Source organism: Hemitrygon akajei, chromosome 7, assembly GCF_048418815.1.
Source record: "Hemitrygon akajei chromosome 7, sHemAka1.3, whole genome shotgun sequence".
Classification (NCBI taxonomy): Eukaryota; Metazoa; Chordata; class Chondrichthyes; order Myliobatiformes; family Dasyatidae; genus Hemitrygon; species Hemitrygon akajei.
The window spans coordinates 176342427-176361633 of NC_133130.1; the positions used below are offsets into that span (position 1 = coordinate 176342427).

General features: G+C 42.2%; 1 protein-coding gene across 5 annotated transcripts in view; it reads right to left on the reverse strand.

Moving 5' to 3' along the window:
* LOC140731201 (disabled homolog 2-interacting protein-like) overlaps positions 1-19207 on the reverse strand; it is a 597104-nt gene that overhangs the window by 408341 nt on the left and 169556 nt on the right. The gene's annotated exons all lie outside the window — the stretch shown is intronic.

Here is a 19207-nt window from a genome sequence, read left to right on the forward strand (position 1 = left end):
CGGTCAGCAAAGATCGGACCTCTGCGGTCCCAAGCTACAAAGTGCCTTGAAATAAGTATGAATACATAACTTATTCCCTTCACTTTTACTGCCCCCCCCAGATGTGACTAGTTACTCTAATACACATAATAAACGCGCAGCTCCTACTGATGCGACTAGTTACCATAATAAACGTAACACAGAATACACAGCTCCCTCAATTTCTTTCAATGCTCTTCCAACACAAAGTATAGACCCCTACCACTGGTTCTGAAATTATCTTTTCTCAATTCCTTTCAAATCCCTACTAATGAACTTAAATCAATAAACCTCAGTTACAGATCTTTTCTGGTCAAGTATCTCAGTTTTATATATCTGAATTAAATCACACTTCTACCTTTTTTTGCTGCAAAAAAAAACTAAAGAACAACTCTAGCTCAAGTCTCTTGCCATTACTAGTATGGTAACAATCCTGTGAATCTACTCTGCGCCCTCATTCCAGACTCAGGCTTCACCTGTAGGTTTGACTGCCTTCCCACCAACCTCCCTTTTACAAGCTGGTGACCAGAACTGTTCATATTACTTCAGCTGTGACCTACTATTTATCCAGTTCCAACACCACCTTGCTCATGTTCTGGATGCCTTAGTCCAGCGGTTCCCAGCCTTTTTATGCCATGAACCAATACCATTTAGCAAGGGGGTCAGTGGATGCAGGTTGGGAACCCCTGCCTTGGTCAATAAAAGATATTACATAAAAAAAGTACTGGAAATACTCTGAAAAGTAGTATCCATGAAGAAAGACAAACAGAATTTATATTTCTAGACAATGGCCAGAAAACTAATAATTTGAGTTTGAAAAGCAAAGTACTAAATTAGTAGCAGGACAAGTAAATCACCACTTTATTTGCACAATATACTGGGGTCTCTGGATGGCAGTAAAGAGAAGGTGACATGTGAAAAGGGAAATGCTGCATCGCCTGAGAAGGGAAGTGAGTTCCGATAAAGACTGATGATTGGACCCATGCATCATGGTCTCTTCACAATGCTGAATGGAGAGAGGAGTGGGAAATATATTGGGTGATGGCTTCACAGGAGAGAGGGTGGAAATTACTAAGAATTGAGTACAGAAAACTTGAGAAATGGAATGGACACAGTTCACAGCTTTATGATGAAAGAAACTGCAGATAAGGAATCACCTTTTCTAATCATCCTGCTATCTTCAAAGATTTGTGGATGGACTGCGATCATTCTACAATCCCAAGTATCCTCCCATCTGCCATGCATTCTTTTGCTTTGCTCGTCCATCCTAGAAGCTTACTCTAGACCTCTCGCAGGACTAAAGTCATTCTTCACCCAGCATTACTTCACAATATTTTAGATCTCTGATATTTTTGAATATAAACAGACAATGATATCCTTCATTTTTATATTCTTCACTTGGATCTATTTCCCACAATTGCATTCCTTGCCGGCGCCATTTTCTCCATTCTACCCTGCCATTTCCTCAACCTTAATGAATAGAATTTAGTTTTCAATCTTTATATCTTTTTTCTTTAAATATTAAATTGGTAAGAAAATAACCATATGGATAATTTTTTATCTACTGCACCTAGTTTGAAACTGCAGAAAGTAATTGTTCCTGAGACTCATGACGCAAATCAATTGTTGAAATAATTTTAATAACAGGTGAAATACAAAATTAAAGCAAGATACATTTAAATAAACTACAGTTTGTGTTTAAAATATAGGCCAAGAAAACCTTGATTTTCACTTTAAGGCAAAATGTGAGCCCTGCCAAATATAGAAATTATAGTTTTGAAACATTCTCAATTGAAGACTGGGATTTTCAGTTAGAATTTCATCATCTTTGCAGATACTTTAACAAGTCTACACTTCAAGATGAGAAAGATGTAAAACATTTGATGCCTTATAAAATGTAACATTTTAAGATGTGAAGTTCTACTATGTACTTCACCAGAAAGTTCCAACTTTTAAAAATAATTAAGCCAGTTAGCAGAAATGATCACTGGTGCTTTATAAACGATGTATAGTGTCATTTTTCTCTGTAATGGAATGGAAAGGTGATTGTGACCAAAAAAAAAGTACAGGTCTAGTATTAGTCCTTAATGTAATTTATCAACTGAATACAAACAAATCAGTTATGTTCTGCAACTACTGATGCAGCTCTGAAGTCTGGCTTATTAAGAACATTTACACTACAAAGAAAAAGCTATTCATTTATCAAGTTTCTGCAGTCTCTCTCAAGTTTAGAAGAGTGAGAGGTAATTTCACTGAAAGTTTAAACATTCTAATGAAGCCTGACAGAATAAATGCTGTGCTGGAAATTAAAACAAAAATGTACATACTTTAAGTCTGAAATAAAAGCAGTCAGATAACATCAGTGAAGGAGCAAGCAACTGTCTGGTTAATATTTCCTCTGGCTGGGGTATCTAAATGGCATATGCCAATACTTCAAAATAAGGTTTTGACCATTCAGGTCTGAGGTGAGTACACACAACTTTGGCAGTAGGCATTGAATCTTTGAGAGGACTGTGTAAATGTTTCATTACTGAGTACAGTCAGGGTCGAAATGCAATGACTTTTGAACACTGAAATCAAAGAACATGAGATCAAGTGCAAACTCCTTACAGGCAGCAGCCGGAATTGAACCTGGGTCACCTGTACTGTCAAGTGTTGTGCTAACCATTACACTACCATGCTGCCCCAAACTTTCTAATGAGTTGATTCCTCGAATCACGGTAGTCCACGTGTTAAAACTGTTTCTACAGTCTTGCTATTTTGGTAAAAGTTCTAAAATTTTGAACCAATAATCAAGCCACCTGTGGTAAACCATGTATATCTGTCTGGACACGCCCCTCTGCTGACTGCTCCTGTGGCTCCTCCCACAGACCCCTGGATAAAGGTGATTGTGTCTCTGCTCCTCCCACAGTCCAGGGCAGTCACCCGGCACGGACGTGATCCGTTTTACTGCTAATAAAAGTCTTTCAGTATTTACTCTACTTCCAGTCTTTTGGAGTTATTGATAGTGCATCAATTTTATTAGCAGTAATTTTAAAGCATCCAGTTTGTTTTGAGACAAATTGGACATCGACCCGCAAACACCTGAGGCCAGCAATGCTTTCAAACTCTGGCTAGCCTGCTTCCAATCATACCTGGAGAAGACTGAAGTGACCGAGTCCACCATGAAGTGCAGAGTTCTCCTCTCCAGGGTCAGTCCACGGATCTACTCAATGATTATAGAGACCAGCTGAGTTACAACGGCGCGATGAGCGCCCTCAGAAGACAATACCTGCGGCCGGTAAATACCGTTTATGCAAGACATCACTTAGCGACGCAGCAGCAGTGGGCGGGAGAGTCGAGCGCTGGGTTTGTCCAGGCCCTACAGACACTCGTGCAGGCCTGCGATTGCCAGGTGCTGACGGCCAAACAGCATGCGGAGCTCCTAGTAAGAGACGCCTTCGTCACAGGGATCAGGTCAGTGTACGTGCGCCAGCAGCTGCAGGAACACGCTGATCTTACCTTACATTTGGCGATTGAGCTGGCCGACACGCTGGAGGCCGCTCTGCACAACTCTGACGCTCTCCAGGCGCGCCATCTCCCGACGGCCTCATGGACACCACAGACCCCGCAATTCGCTGGCGAATCAACCACGGCTGCTGCGTCGCTTGTGTTACTTCTGCAGACTTGAGAAGCACCCCCGAAAACGCTGCCTGGCCCGAGAAGCTACCTACTCCAGCTACGGAAAGAAGGGCCACTTCGCCAAGGCCTGTAAGTCCAAACCGTGAGCAGGATCGAGCAGCACCGCGTGCGAGGCATGGGGATCGCCATCTTGCCTGCCCGCCGCCACATGCGAGGCATGGGGGCGGCCATCTTGGTCAGCGCCTCCTCACGCCGCCTACGACCCACGGGTGCTTACTGGGCACCCCACTGCGCCGGACCAAGACAGCGATTCCACTCTAGCCTCCATGACCCTCGACCAGAGTGCTCCCCACCAGCTCGCAAGGTCGATGATGGACATCCTGGTGGAAAGGCACAGGACAAACTGCCTGTTTGACACGGGCAGCACGGAGAATTTTATCCACCTGGACACGGTGCAATATTGCGGACTCGTGACACGGCCGGTAAGCCAGAGGGTCGCCATGACTTCTGGGTCGCATACAACAGACATCCGGGGGGGGAGGGGGAGGGAGTTGTGCAGCAACACTAGTGGTGCAGGGCACAGAATATTGGGACTTCACATTACTGATCATTCCTCAACGGTGTGCCCCTGTGCTATTAGGGCTTGACTTCCAGAGCCACCTGAAAAGCATGACAACGGAGTATGATGGGCCCCTCCCACCAATCACTGTCAGAAATCCCCAGTTCTGTGGGAATTCGTCACATACCCCACTACTGACCATACACACACACTGACCCGCACATCCCACCCAACACTATGCCAACAGCCACACTACGGACACCACTTGCGGCCTCTCCACCCTCAAGATCCCTCTCCCACCGCTGTTCGCCAACCTGACCCCCGACTGTAAACCTGTGGCAATTAAAAGCAGGAGGTACAGCGCGGGGGACAGAGCCTTCATTAAGTCTGAGGTGCAGCGCCTGCTCAGGGAAGGGATCATTGAGGCAAGCACAAGTCCTTGGAGGGCCCAGGTGGTTGTTGTTCAGACCAGGCAGAAAAATAGGATGGTTGTGGACTATAGCCAGACCATCAATAGGTTCACACAGTTTGACGCTTACCCCCTACCCCGCATTGCGGATATGGTCAATCAGGTAGCTCAGTACAAGGTGCACTCGACCATAGACCTAAAGTCCGCTTACCATCAGCTCCCCATCCGCCCGGAGGACTGCCCTTACACCACCTTTGAGGCAGACGGCAGGCTTTATCACTTCCTGCGCGTCCCCTTCAGTGTCACGAATGGTGTCTCTGTCTTCCAGAGGGAAATGGACCGGATGGTGGACCAGTGCCAACTGAAGGCCACGTTCCCATATCTGAATAACATCACCATCTGCAGTCAAGACCGGCAGGATCACAACAACCACCTCCAAAAACTTTTCCAAGCGGCCAAAGCTTTTAACCTTACCTATAACAGGGACAAGTGTGTGTTAGGCACCACCCAGCTTGCTATCCTTGGGTGTGTCGTGGAGAATGGAGTCATTGGCTCTGATCCCGACCGTATGTGCCCCCTGCTGGAACTCCCTCTTCCCAACACCCTCAGAGCCCTCAAAAGGTGCCTGGGCTTCTTTTCCTATTATGTCCAATGGGTCCCTAACTACACAGACAAGGCCCGCCCCCCCGGTCAAGTTCACCACATTTCCCCTCTCAGCCGAGGCCCGCGCAGCCTTCAGCCACATTAAAGGGGACATTGCCAAAGCAGCAACGCATGCGGTGGATGAGACCATTCCCTTCCAAATAGAGAGTGACGCCTCTGACTTCGCGCTGGCTGCTACCTTCAACCAGGCAGGAAGACCGGTGACGTTCTTCTCCCGTACCCTTTAAGGCCCTGAAATTCGGCACTGCGCAGTGTAGAAAGAAGCCCAGGCCATAGTGGAAGCTATTAGGCACTGGAGGCACTATCTCGCTCAGTCGCGTTCATGTTTAGCAACCAACAATGGGGCAAAATCAAAAATGATAATATTTTGAGGTTATACTTTCCACCTACAACTATGACATCGTGTACAGGCCTGGAAAGCTCAATGACCCCTCCGATGCCCTATCCTGGGGAACATGTGCCAATGCGCAGATCGACCGGCTATACTCCCTACATGCAGATCTTTGCCACCCGGGGGTCACCCAGCTTTTCCACTTCGTGAAAGCCTGGAACCTGCCTTACTCCCTTGAGGAGATCCGGGCGATGACCAGGGACTGCCAAGTCTGCACAGAGTGCAAACCGCACTTCTACCGACCTGAAAAGGCACAACTAATCAAGGCCACCCGCCCCTTTGAGCGACTGAGTGTCGACTTTAAGGGCCCCCTTCCCTCCACTGACCGCAATGTGTACTTTCTTAATATAATTGATGAGTACTCATGGTTCCCTTTCGCCATCCCCTGCACCGATACCAGTCATAAAGACCCTGCGCAAGCTCTTCACTCTGTTCGGATACCGATGCTATATCCACAGTGACAGAGGGTCCTCGTTTATGAGTGACGAGCTGCGCCAGTACCTGCTGGCTAGGGGTGTTGCAACTAGTAGGACGACGAGCTATAATCCCCGGGGGAATGGAGAGGTGGAGAGGGAGAATGCCACGGTGTGGAAGGCCACACTCTTAGCCTTTAGGTCAAAGGGACTGCCGGTCTCTTGCTGGCAGGAGGTCCTCCCCGAGGCACTCCACTCCATCTGCTCCATTATGCACGTCCACCAATGCCACCCCTCATTAGCGACTCTTTTCTTTTCCCAGGAAGTCGACCACTGGGACCACCCTACCAGCTTGGCTGACGTCCCTGGGGCCAGTGCTGCTCTGGAAACACATGAGGAGCAATAAATACTCCCCGATGGTTGAGAGGGTTCACCTACTTCATCCGAACCCCCAGTATGCCTACATGGTCTTACCCGATGGGCGGGAGGACACGGTCTCCATCCGTGACCTAGTGCCCGCAGGAGCACCAGACCCCTACCCTGAACACTCCATGGTGACTATGAACCCCATACCCACCAATATATATACCCACGAGACACCATGCACTCCAAGCCCTACACAGACTCCTCACGACACTCCCATACCGGGCTCAACGCACACGCACGAGGGACTACTGATGCCTAATGGGCTGGCACATCAAGTCAGGCCAGACCCAGAACAACTACCGTCGCCGGTGCAATCACCACCGGTGCTATGTAGATCGCAGCAACGGACTCGACCACCTGATAGACTTGACCTGTAAATATACTGGTCTTAAATATTGTCAGTCACTTCACCCAGAGGGACTCTCTTTTTAAAAAGGAGGGGTGAATGTGGTAAACCATGTATATCCGTCTGGACACGCTCCTCTACTGACTGCTCCTGTGGCTCCTCCCAGAGACCCCTGGATAAAGATGATTGTGTCACTGCTCCTCCCTCAGTCCAGGGCAATCACCCGGCACGGACGTGCTCCGTTTTACTGCTAATAAAAACCTTTCAGTATTTATTCTACTTCCAGTCTTTTGGAGTTATTGATAGTGCATCACCACCCCAGGGGAAATTTGCAATTGCTGACATTTCCATACATGTCTTCTGTGGTTATCCTTCAAGTCAACAAAAGTCTGGGAATCGGAGACCATTGCTGAATTCAATTTGGCTACTTAGTGTGGTGTATATTGTAGATGGCACAGTGACAGCTGTGGATTGAGCCATATACACTGTAATGGATAAGAAGAAATTCAAACTTGAATGTTATTAGAATTCTATTCATCCAGGAAAGTGGACAGCATTTCATCATCCTTCTGATTTGTCTTATTGAAGATGGAAAGACCATGAAATGTTAGAAGTCACCAGCCATAAAACCTGCTCTACTGGCCAGAGTTTTAGGTTGAGTAATGGGAATATGAAAAATATCCCCTGGGTCCAGGTGAGATATACCCCAGGTTACTAGAGGAAGTGAGGGAAGAGATTGCTGCACCATTTTGTATTCTCACTGGCCAAAGGATTGGAGGGTGGCAAAATGTTATTCCTTTGTTCAAGAAAGGTAATGAGGGATAAGCCTGGGAATTATAGACCAGAGAGTCTTACATCAGTGGTGAGCAAACGATTGGAGAAATTTCTTAAAGGCAGAATTTATGTGTAAAACCCTGGTTAAGATTTTACAGCTAATGTTGTAGGGTATTTCAAAAAAATGGTTTTCTGTAGAAGCAGTGTTTGGGTTACCATTAAAGATAAGGGGTTGTGATGTTCAGCTTAGGAATGTCGTGTCATCCAATCAGGATGGTGAAATTGGGAGAAGGTTCTAGTGAACACTGGGCTGAGAGGTTTTGTGGCAGACACTGGGGTGGGCCAAGGTGTTTTTGGCGGGAGATGGAGAGAGAAGAAGCAAGAGAGAACCGGCTGTAGGATTTGATCCAACAGGAATGTGTGATTCGATGGAGTCCAAGAAGGGAAATTCTGCAGGAGATCAGTGAATAGGAGTTAACGCATGAGTACACTTCCTGTGCACATCTGACTGTTCTATTTATAATGGGCCACTTTGTTTTTTCTTTCTTTTAATAACGGTTTGGTTAACCTTCATAAATACACTTTCTTTATAATTGTATGCAGTGTACGATCTGTAATTTCTTGCCGACAGCAAATTGCATAGGGGCAGTAGTTACACGGTATTCACAGATCAGGGTTTGGGTGGGCTAGACATCCCAACTTCCCAGCTTTGGTAGGATCCAATATCATAGTGACCCTGGATGTATGGAGTCTGAAAAAAGGTAGTTTTCTCACTGCTAAGTTCGGTGGCTATTAGTGAGGGGCTAACAAGCTGCATCGTAGAACAATGGGTAAAAAAGGGTTTCATGAGCATAGTCTGATTAGGGATAGTCAAGTTGCTTTGTGGCTGACAGCTTGAGATCCCTCAAAGTTGCAGGTTAAGAAGGCATATGTTTTGTTGGCCTTTGTTACGCAGGGGATTGAGTTCTAGAGCAGTGAAGTAATGTTGCAGCTCTACAAATTCTAGTAAGACTATACTTAAAGTATTGTGTTCAGTTCAGGAAGGATATGGAAGCTTTAGAGAGGGTGCAAAGAAGATTTACCAGGTACTGCCCGGATTAGAGAACATGTCTTAAGGGGAAATGTTGAGAAAGCGAGGACTTGTCCCATTAGAGTGAAGGAGGATAACAGGTGACTTACAGAGCTATATTAAGATGATAAGAGCCACAGATAGAGTGGACAGTCAGCAACATTTTCGCAAGGTGGTAATGGCTAAGATGAGACAACATACTTTTATGGTGATTGCAAGAAAGTATAGTGTCAGAGGTAGGTATGTTTGTTTATTTTTATATTTTACACAGAGTGGTAAGAGCATGAAACAGGCTACTGGTGTTGATGGCAGAGGCAGATAGATTAGGTACATTTAAGAAACTCTTAAGAAAGGCACATAGATGAAAGAAAATAGAGGGGTATAAGGGAAGGATTGTTAGATTGATTACAAGAAAATGAATCTCAGGGTTATATATGGTGACATACAGTACAAGTACTTTAATAATTTTACTTTGAGCATTGAAAAGGTCGGCACAACCTTGTGAGTGAAAAGCCTGTAGAGTGCTGTCCTGTTCTACGTTCTATCATTTACTTTACTTCAGACTTGTACCTCAGTCACCGCATTGTCCCTCATTTCCAATAACTACTTGGCTTTATTCCTATCCTTTGTTAAGATCAGTTAATACAAAACTCTGCTGCGTGTTTCCACCAAGCACACATTTGACATGCATCACTTCTCCACTCACTAACCCATGTTTTCTTCTGTACCCCGAATATCCCAGACTTAATATTCTGCAGTACATATTTAAATTGTAACATTATTTTAACATTTTCTTTAAAAAATTACAAAATATTTAATCTTTCAACTTTAATGTCAACTCCCTCAACACCATCTCTGGTGGTGATACTTTTTAAAAAATATTAGTCTCAACTGAAATACTCTCCTGAAACCTCAGATTTTCCAGTTCTCCTCTTTGAAATCCCAATTAATGGGCTAGACATCCCAACTTCCCAGCTTTGGTAGGATCCAATATCATAGTGACCCTGGATGTATGGAGTCTGAAAAAAGGTAGTTTTCTCACTGCTAAGTTCGGTGGCTATTAGTGAGGGGCTAACAAGCTGCATCGTAGAACAATGGGTAAAAAAGGGTTTCATGAGCATAGTCTGATTAGGGATAGTCAAGTTGCTTTGTGGCTGACAGCTTGAGATCCCTCAAAGTTGCAGGTTAAGAAGGCATATGTTTTGTTGGCCTTTGTTACGCAGGGGATTGAGTTCTAGAGCAGTGAAGTAATGTTGCAGCTCTACAAATTCTAGTAAGACTATACTTAAAGTATTGTGTTCAGTTCAGGAAGGATATGGAAGCTTTAGAGAGGGTGCAAAGAAGATTTACCAGGTACTGCCCGGATTAGAGAACATGTCTTAAGGGGAAATGTTGAGAAAGCGAGGACTTGTCCCATTAGAGTGAAGGAGGATAACAGGTGACTTACAGAGCTATATTAAGATGATAAGAGCCACAGATAGAGTGGACAGTCAGCAACATTTTCGCAAGGTGGTAATGGCTAAGATGAGACAACATACTTTTATGGTGATTGCAAGAAAGTATAGTGTCAGAGGTAGGTATGTTTGTTTATTTTTATATTTTACACAGAGTGGTAAGAGCATGAAACAGGCTACTGGTGTTGATGGCAGAGGCAGATAGATTAGGTACATTTAAGAAACTCTTAAGAAAGGCACATAGATGAAAGAAAATAGAGGGGTATAAGGGAAGGATTGTTAGATTGATTACAAGAAAATGAATCTCAGGGTTATATATGGTGACATACAGTACAAGTACTTTAATAATTTTACTTTGAGCATTGAAAAGGTCGGCACAACCTTGTGAGTGAAAAGCCTGTAGAGTGCTGTCCTGTTCTACGTTCTATCATTTACTTTACTTCAGACTTGTACCTCAGTCACCGCATTGTCCCTCATTTCCAATAACTACTTGGCTTTATTCCTATCCTTTGTTAAGATCAGTTAATACAAAACTCTGCTGCGTGTTTCCACCAAGCACACATTTGACATGCATCACTTCTCCACTCACTAACCCATGTTTTCTTCTGTACCCCGAATATCCCAGACTTAATATTCTGCAGTACATATTTAAATTGTAACATTATTTTAACATTTTCTTTAAAAAATTACAAAATATTTAATCTTTCAACTTTAATGTCAACTCCCTCAACACCATCTCTGGTGGTGATACTTTTTAAAAAATATTAGTCTCAACTGAAATACTCTCCTGAAACCTCAGATTTTCCAGTTCTCCTCTTTGAAATCCCAATTAAAACCCTCCTTTGACTAAAATTCTTTCTATTACCTACTTCTTTTGCCTTGGCAACAATATTTGTTTAACTATTCTTCTGTGATGTCTTACAGGATTGTCAAGCCACAGTATTCATTTCTTGCACACAGTCTAAAATTACCACAAAAGATTTTATGGCACTTATCATGGACAATGACAAGAGGAAATTCACACATAATTAAGAAAAAGGCTAGTGAAACAGTAATTTCTACGTGTACTTTTTTCTCATATACATTCCTAATCAGTTGGTCGGGTTTTGGTGATTAGCAAGAAAGAAGATACATTTCTTTTTCAGGTTTTCTGTAATTACTCTCAAGCGATCACACTGACTGGTAAAGTTACACGAATGTCTGGAATGAAGATACGTGATAGCAGTTACATGAACGATGTAGTCTGCTGACCAAAAATTAATTATTTGCTGATATTTGTGTTCATGCAAAACAAACTCATAGTTCAAAACAAAGTGAAATCGGACATGCCTCCTTCACATTACTAGCATTTGGGGAGGATGAACAGGAGCCTGAAGACCCACACTCAACATTTTAAGAACACCTTCTTCCCATCTGTCATCAAATTGATTTGGTCCATGAACACTTTTTTGTACTGTACTACGGTGAATTCTGGTTAATTGGGACACATCAGAACCAGTAAACTTTGGCCTAATTAAGCAGCTGCCCCAATTAGCCAGACTTTCATGGAAATAGTTCTAAAAAGGTATAAGATGACAAACTACTATTTAACGCAGAAAAAAACTATGTATTTAAATGAAATACAGAACAAATTAGAACACTACCAATATTATCACAGTATTATTTATTTAGTGATACAGCATGGAGCAAGCCCTTCCAGCCTTTCGAAACACGTCACGCCAGCAACCCCACAACCGCGAACAACTCTGAACTAATCACGGGACAATTTAAAATGACTAATTCGCCTACATGGTACATCTTTTGATAGTGGGAAGAAACCGGAGTGCCTGGAGAAAATACATGCATTCCACGGGGAGGACACACAGAGATACTCCTTACAGACCGTTGGTGGAATTAAACTCTGAAATGCCTCGAGCTTTACTAGTGCCACGCTAACCGCCTCATGGCACCGGGTGCTACACCACATATTACAGAACTACTATTAGTTCCTAACCGCTATCAACAGAGGAATTCATCCAGTGTTCTTTTGATTCAATGTAAATGAACAAAATTTGGGCAGACATCTAGTACACATAATTGACTACTTTCATACAATGCTTTCCGCGATTACATCCTCCAAATCTTCATTTTCATTGTAACATTCAAGATGATTGTTGATACCTTCAAATTCTTCGCTGTTCCTAACTTGAAGTAGTGAAAGAGTTTCATTTTCACCCCTGGCTGTTTCTGGCATCTCCAAGCCTGGATGCTTGAAGCCATAGTGAGAAAAACAGTCCTGAATTCTCTTACTGCTCATTTATTGCCAACTACCAATGGCAAAAATCTTTGTGGGTTCCTCAGCATCCACATCACCGAGGACCTCATGTGGTCTGTACACACCAGCTGTGTAGTGAAAAAGGCACCACAGTGCCTCTTTCACCTCAGATGGTTGAGGAAGTTTGGTATGGGCCTCTAAATCCTAAGAACTTTCTACAGGGGCACAATTGAGAGCCTCCTGACTGGCTGCACCACTGCCTGATATAGGAAATGTACCTTCCCTTAATCGCAGGACACTACAGAGAGTGGTGCGGACAGCCCAGCACATCTGTAGTTGTGAACTTCACATGATTCAGGACATTTACAAAGACAGGTGTGTAAAAAAGATCTGAAGGATGATTGGGGACCCGAGTCACCCCAATCACAATCTATTCCAGCTGATATCATCCAGGAAATGATACCACAACATAAAAGCCAAGACCAACATGCTCCGGGACAGCTTCTTCCACCAGGCCATCAGACAGATTAACGCACGCTGATTTGAGCGTATTTCTATGTTACGTTAACGGTTCTGGTTATTATAAATTACTATGATTGCACATTTAGACAGAGACATAACGTAAAGATTTTTACTCCTCATGTATGTGAAGGATGTAAGAAATAAAGTCAATTCAATTCAACTAATGCTATTTAAGAACTGTTCACACTGACCACAATGTAGTGCTTAATGGCCACACAAATGGACGCAACTGATTTTAGTTAGAAACTGTTCAGCACCAGTCTTCTGTCCCAATTAAGCAGCATAGTGTCCCAAATAAACAAAGGAAATCCCGGCTATTTTCCTGATTAATCTTTGTTCTTTAGGAGTTGTCCCAAATAATTGGCTGCTCCAATTAACTGACAGCCCAATTAAACAGAATGCACTGTATTTTGTAATTTATAGTAATTGTTATTTTGCACTGTACTGTTGCAGCAAATACATTTCATGACATATGTCAGTGATAATTAACCCAATTCTGATATACTTATTGCAGTTGTCTCCAGAAAATGCAGAATGTGGTTTTACTGTGCCTCCATTGATGCCCTGAACTTTCAATTTATAAGAAATACCATCCATTTCAGGTTACCAAACAGCTAACATCTATAAAAACAAAAGATGCATGAAGATATTAATGAGACCCTTGTGACGAAAAAAAAACTGAGTGACATACTTCACATACTCTTTTGCTTCTGGAACAGTGCAGAATAACAATATCAATGTATGAATATATTGCCAGAAGGCTGATAGCAATTCCAGTAAGTGAGATCATATTCACTGTTATATTCACATGAATGGCAATATTTCAATTTTCTAATGCCAGTTAAGGGCATCTTTTTAATGAGAGTTGGATTAAATTGCACCCACTATTTTTAATTTACAGAAATGCAAGCAATTTCACAAAGGATAGCAATACGAACAAACACGTTCCTTAATTAATATTGAAATCAGTCTCACTCTAGAGACTATAAAGTCCAGAGCAGTTCTAAGGGAATACTGCACCATTGGAGATGCAGTCTTATGGGTAATCTCAAATGCCATATGCTTTATCACATTTTTTAAAAAATCTATCCAGAAATTACTCACCAGCAACCCTATCAACCTCCTCCTGCCTATCTATGGAAGAGTTTCTGGTTCCTACATTTGTCTCATTAACCACCTCAAACCCACAAAAGTGGAGTGGAAATAAGTCAACAATCCCAAGGGAATGCTTATGACTACAATTGATATTATTTCACAGCACCTTTTCAAAATGCAGGTCAGCAACCACAAAAGTCTGACCAATATTTACCCCACAACCAACATTTCTAAACAAAACTTGACAACGCTGTCTGTAGGAGCATGCTGTGCATTCATTGGCTGTCTTGTTTCTTCAATGACAATAGTGATGATACCTCAAAAGTACTTAATTAGCTCAATAAGTAATTGGCAATGCTCTGGAATTTTTTGCAATGCAGTACTACTCTCCAATGAAAGGATGGCAAAAATTAAACAGTCTTTCTTAAAATACATAAAATATTGTCACTTTAAATGAGACATTCATGTTCATCATAATTGATGGACACACATCACAATTTTACACTGAAATTATCAACTTTAAATGTAACAAAGCTTCAGTTAATTTAAGAAGCAGAGCATGTTAAGCATTCATCCACTCTGATTGATTTAAAATATTAACATGGGAAATATTAGCATGGGATCCAGGGAAGTTTGGGCAGGTGGATTCAGAATTGGCTTGCCTGCAGAAAGCAGAGGGTCGTGGTGGAGGGCGTACATTCATATTGGAGGGTTGTGACTAGTGGTGTCCCACAAGGATCGGTTCTGGGACCTCTACTGTTTGTGATTTTTATTAACAACCTGGATGTGGGGGTGGAAGGGCGGGTTGGCAAGTTTACAGACGACACAAAGGTTGAAGGTGTTGTGGATAGTGTAGAGGATTGTCTAAGATTGTAGAAAGACATTGATTGGATGCAGCAGTGGGCTGAGAAGTGGCAGATGGAGTTCAACCCAGAGAAGCGTGAGGTGGTATACTTTGGAAGGACAAACTCCAAGGCAGAGTACAAAGTAAATGGCAGGATACTTGGAAGTGTGGAGGAGCAGAGGGATCTGGGAGTACATGTCCACAGATACCTGAAAGTTGCCTCACAGGTAGACAGGGTAGTTAAGAAAGCTTATAGAGTATTAGCTTTCATAAGTCGAGGGATAGAGTTTAAGAGTCGCGGGGTAATGATGCAGCTCTATAAAACTCTGGTTAGGCCATTCTTGGAGTACTGTGTCCAGTTCTGGTCACCTCACTATAGGAAGGATGTGGAAGCATTGGAAAGGGTACAGAGGAGATTTACCAGGATGCTGTCTGGTTTAGAGAGTGTGCATTATGTTCAGAGATTAAGGGAGCTAGGACTTTACTCTCTGGAGAGGAGGAGGATTAGAGGAGACATGATAGAGGTAGACAAGATATTAAGAGGAATAAATAGAGTGGACATCCAGCGCCTCTTCCCCAGGGCACCACTGCTCAATACAAGAGGACATGGCTTTAAGGTAAAGGGTGGGAAGTTCAAGGGGGATATTAGAGGAAGGTTTTTCACTCAGAGAGTGGTTGGTGCGTGGAATGCACTGCCTGAGTCAGTGGTGGAGGCAGATACACTAGTGGAATTTAAGAGACTACTAGACAGGTATATGGTGGAATTTAAGGTGGAGGGTTATATAGGAGGTAGGGTTTAAGGGTCAGCACGGCATTGTGGGCTGAAAGGCTTGTACTGTGCTGTATTGTTCTATGTTAAACCTTAATAGAAGAGAAAGGAAAGCCAAGAAGAACTGTTTAAATTTTACATTAAGATTGAATTATTCTTACACATTCTTTTAAAGAGTAAAACTGTTCAAACTTCAAAACAGAGCAAGTTATAGCTTGTTACTATATACAACCATATAGATTGCAATCTGAAATACAAGCAAGACATCTTACAATAAAGAAAACAAAGCCACCAAACTTCGTGATTTTAGCTATTCACGGATGAATGATCACGCAGATGAAAGGATATACAGCAATACCAGAGGAATGGATTCCAAATGTGGGTGAATGATTTCACTGATGAATGCAGAAAATGCTGGCATCCACAGAACTAGGAAATACAGTGCAGGGTAGAGATAGAAAAACTATTCTATTTTGATATGATTCCAAAGAAATTGTAGAAGATTCTGAAAAAAGTTGACTGCACTTCTATTTTCCAGAAAATTGAGAATTAGGGCCATTTCCCCTAAAAACAAGACTAAGGAAGAGTTACGAGTCTTGAAGAAAGATCATTTAAAAAGATATTTAATTTAGGCAGCAAGTTATTTGTCCAACAATAATACTTATTCTCCCTGTAAGAATACTAATGCAGTAAATAACAAGAAATCTTCTTTTAGAAATATATAGTCCAGTTAAATTACTAATGTAATGCTTAATGCCAATGACTTGCTATATTCATTAGCTACCAGATAATGACACAGATATGTGTGACCAAAGTAAGTCAAAGTCTGCATTTAATGCTGACTCATATTTCACTGCACTGATTTTTGAGGCAGCTAAAATGTTCTTCAGGGATATTCACACAGTAAACGAGTGCTTTCTTTAGGCCACTGAATTGAAGTAATTCTGAAGTACAGTAGTTAGGCTGAATCATACAGCACTGTAACCTGATAGAATTTATGATCAATATTTTAAATTCCAAATCAAGTCATCATGACCTTTGCGAATGATACCCGGTTTAAGATCGGAATTATCAATGATTCAAAACTGATTTAGCAAACTGAATCTGGACACAAATTTTAGAGATTTATCACAGTCCATCAGTTGATATCTCTTGATGTGAAAATTTTTCAAAGAAGATGCTGCTTCTGAATATTTTTGGATTATCATTTTGCCTTGTGATCATTTAGAAGTGCTAATGGGCCAGAACCAAGGCTGCAATAGAAGATATTCATCTAAACATCAATTTGTCAGACATTACATTATATTAAAAATAGCTAGACTGAATAACCTGTTACTCAAGAGGTGCTTTCAAAGAGTTTGCCTAACTTTCTTGCTCACAAAAACTTTATAATGTTTAATATACTTAGAACTCCACAATTATTACATAATAATTCAGCACAGACTACAGACCTACAAAGTTAAATGCGATCAGTTGGTGTATTGAATTCAGGCAAGTTTTAAAATATTTGGTTATCCAAGTCTTATAATAACTTCATAATAACATTCAAGACAAATTCTATTACAAAAATAGCATGCACAAGAATTTGTGTTCCCCCCCCCACACATAAAATTAGCAGCAATGCTGAATTCTGAGAGGATATAATTACATTTGGTCTTGATCTTAAAAACATCTTAAAGTTCTGAAAGGATAGTATTATCTGTTTATTCCATGAGTTTAACATCACAACAAAATTCATCAGGACTCACGTAGGGTTTGGCCCAAAATGTTGACTGTTCGTTACTTTCCATAGATGCTGCCTGACTTACTGAGTTCCTCCAGCATTTTGTGTATGTTGATTTTAGCATGGTTTCAGAGAAATGGAAAATTGCAAATAAGGGGGAGGGGAGAGGGGAGCAGGAAGCACCAGAGAAACATTTTGTAATGATCAATAAATCAATAGCCAATAGGTGCAGAAGTAGACCATTCAGCCCTTCGAGCCTGCACCGCCATTCTGAGATCATGGCTGATCATCTACTATCAATACCCGGTTCCTGCCTTGTCCCCATATCCCTTGATTCCCCTATCCATAAGATACCTATCTAGCTCCTTCTTGAAAGCATCCAGAGAATTGGCCTCCACTGCCTTCCGAGGCAGTGCATTCCAGACCCCCACAACTCTCTGGGAGAAGAAGTTTTTCCTTAACTCTGTCCTAAATGACCTACCCCTTATTCTCAAACCATGCCCTCCGGTACTGGACTCTCCCAGCATCTAGAACATATTTCCTGCCTCTATCTTGTCCAATCCCTTAATAATCTTATATGTTGCAATCAGATCCCTCTCAGTCTCCTTAATTCCAGCGTGTACAAGCCCAGTCTCTCTAACCTCTCTGCGTAAGACAGTCCGGACATCCCAGGAATTAACCTTGTGAATCTACGCTGCACTTCCTCTACAGCTAGGATGTCCTTCCTTAACCCGGAGACCAAAACTGTACACAATACTCCAGGTGTGGTCTCAACAGGGTCCTGTACAAATGCAAAAGGATTTCCTTGCTCTTGTACTTAATTCCCTTTGTAATAAAGGCTAACATTCCATTAGCCTTCTTCACTACCTGCTGCACTTGCTCATTCACCTTCAGTGACTGATGAACAAGGACTCCTAGATCTCTTTGTATTTCTCCCTTACCTAATTCTACACTGTTCAGATAATAATCTGCCTTCCTGTTCTTACTCCCAAAGTGGATAACCTCACACTTATTCACATTAAACGTCATCTGCCAAGTATCTGCCCACTCACTCAGCCTATCCAAGTCACCCTGAATTCTCCTAACATCCTTATCACATGTCACACTGCCACCCAGCTTAGTATCATCAGCAAACTTGCTAATGTTATTCTCAATGCCTTCATCTAAATCATTGATGTAAATCATAAACAGCTGTGGTCCCACATTTAGTATCAAATGTCCTTGCCTGGTGTTTTGGGACTGGGTCTGTCCACCCCCCCCCCCCCAAAAACCCCTGTCATACCTCTTCTGCCACCTGTCCCACACCCCTCCTGTGGCACTCCAACCTCACATTCCCAACATGCTTTGCTCCCGGCAGATTTACAAACGTTCTCTGCTCCACACTGACAAATATAGTACTGTGTAAAAGTGTGTGTGTGTGTGTGTGTGTGTGTGTGTGTGTGTGTGTGTGTGTGTGTGTGTGTGTGTGTGTGTGTGTGTGTGTGTGTGTGTGTGTGTGTGTGTGTGTGTGTGTGTGTGTGTGTGTGTGTGTGTGTGTGTGTGTGTCCAAAACTTTTACACAGTACTGTAGCTAAATAGATTGATTTTAAAAAATTACCTCAACTGCAGAGATGTTAAAGCTCAATGGATGAAATTGCTAACTGTTGAAATAGCAATGCAAACATGCATACAATCAGTCTAAACAACTTTATATTGGAAGAAAGCTAAAATGTCCAACTCAAGTATTACACAAAAAATAACGCACAGATAATAATCCCCTTTTGCACTGACATTTACATTTTTATAGTTTCTGCATCAAATGCAGTTTATGTTTATAGCTTCAAATGAATTGGCTTTTTGCAGAATTAAATATTGCAA